This window comes from Triticum aestivum, chromosome 4A (genome assembly GCF_018294505.1).
Source record: "Triticum aestivum cultivar Chinese Spring chromosome 4A, IWGSC CS RefSeq v2.1, whole genome shotgun sequence".
Classification (NCBI taxonomy): Eukaryota; Viridiplantae; Streptophyta; class Magnoliopsida; order Poales; family Poaceae; genus Triticum; species Triticum aestivum.
This window is the reverse complement of record NC_057803.1, coordinates 595009647-595011388: the sequence shown is the minus strand read 5'-3', so window position 1 is coordinate 595011388 and position 1742 is coordinate 595009647.

Below are 1742 nucleotides of genomic sequence, written 5' to 3'. Positions count from 1 at the left end.
AAGAATGGGCGAGAGGCCCTCATGATGAAAGTCAAGGCAGAGCATTACTTCCATGAAAAAGATTTGTGGGTTGAGTTTCAAGAAATGTTTCAGTTAATTATTCAATCAAGACGCACTCGACAAATCTCTCGTCAGTTAATATTATCTGTAAGTGATTTCTTTCTGTAATTTAAGTCTCCAGTTCTGCTCGTTCATTACCTGTAAATATCTTCTCTATATTCTTTTATGTGATATTATGTAGAATAAAGATTTATGAAATAAAAAGAGATGGACGCTATGGCATTGGATTCGTTGACCCAAATACCGTTAATGAAGAGACATGGTCACGTCACAAAAAAGACACAGAGAGAAGCTTGCTAGAGTTTATGAAGCGACTAAATGACCAACCAGAAATACTACTACTTTCTTACAATTTCGAGTGAGTGTTACCGTCTTGTACTACAAATCCTATTTTGCTTACTAGATGTTAATAAGTGTAGTTCATGAGTTATGCACATGCCCGCTTAATTATACAAACGTGTGCGCATGTAGCTTCCACTGGATCATGCTAATCATTGAAGTTGACTTGGGAAAAGTTCAAGTATTAGACTCACTACTTAAAGAAACTAAAGAATACTCAATCATGAAGGGGATGATCGACAGGTAATTTTAATCATTATCACACTAGGTTGGCCTCTTTAGTTCATTTCCCGTATCAACTAATTAATAACTCATTTATTCATTTTCTTTGCCGGCGGGCAGGGTTTGACAAAATTTCATCAAACGGGTTAGAGGCCCATGGAAACAAGAGCTGAAATAGGTGCGACCCAGGGTACGTAATTAAACCGGGACTAAAGGTCCCCCAGCCCCCGGCGCGGGCTCGTGCCACATGATGGGACTTTGGTCCCGGGCTGTGACGAACCGGGACTAAAGGCCCTTATGAACCGGGACTAAAGGCTGATTCTGCACTAGTGTATCAACCTAGACAATTTACTTATTTTGCCACTAATCAGACCTTCGGTTGATTTTCTCATTCTTTTGTGTTCAATCTCTCTGGTTTCATTGCGCCCTCAGCTTAGAATTGTGTTAGCTTCTCTTCATTTGTGAGCCTACTCACTTCCTCAAGTTACTTTCTTTGGTCCCTCGGCCCCTAAACAGTTTAAAAAAACAATGTTTTTTTTAGAATCAAAATGTAGAGTTTTATGTTCTTTCGTATTTCTCAGTCTTTTATAGATTTTGGAAGAGTGAGGTAGCTATGTTTCAGTCAAAATTTGTAGTACTAATAAATCATTTGGTATCATTATTTTCAATTTTTGTATATGAAAAATTAGATACTCACTCCAATCCGTATTACTTGTCGGTCAAATGGATATATCTGGAGAGAGTAACCTTGTTTCTATCAGACCAACAAAGAGCTTTAGGCCTCATTTGATTCACAGGGTAGGGAAATCATTGGAATAGAAAAGTTATAGGAAATGAGATAACATGCATCTCAAATCATATGAGTATAAATAGAAAAGGAGATGTCCTTTGATTCACGTTAGAAGGGAGAAAGAGATTTGGTGGAATAATTTGTTGTATTGCTTGAGCCTCGTGGGCATATATATAGGAGTACATGATCTACTTGGAGTACAAGGCAAGCCAGAATATATCCTAGTCTAACCTATGTTTCCTATACAATCATGTTACTCAACATCCCCCCGCAGTCACAATGGTAGCGACGTAGACGGTGAGACTGGAGAAGAATCCGAAGGCAAGCCGAC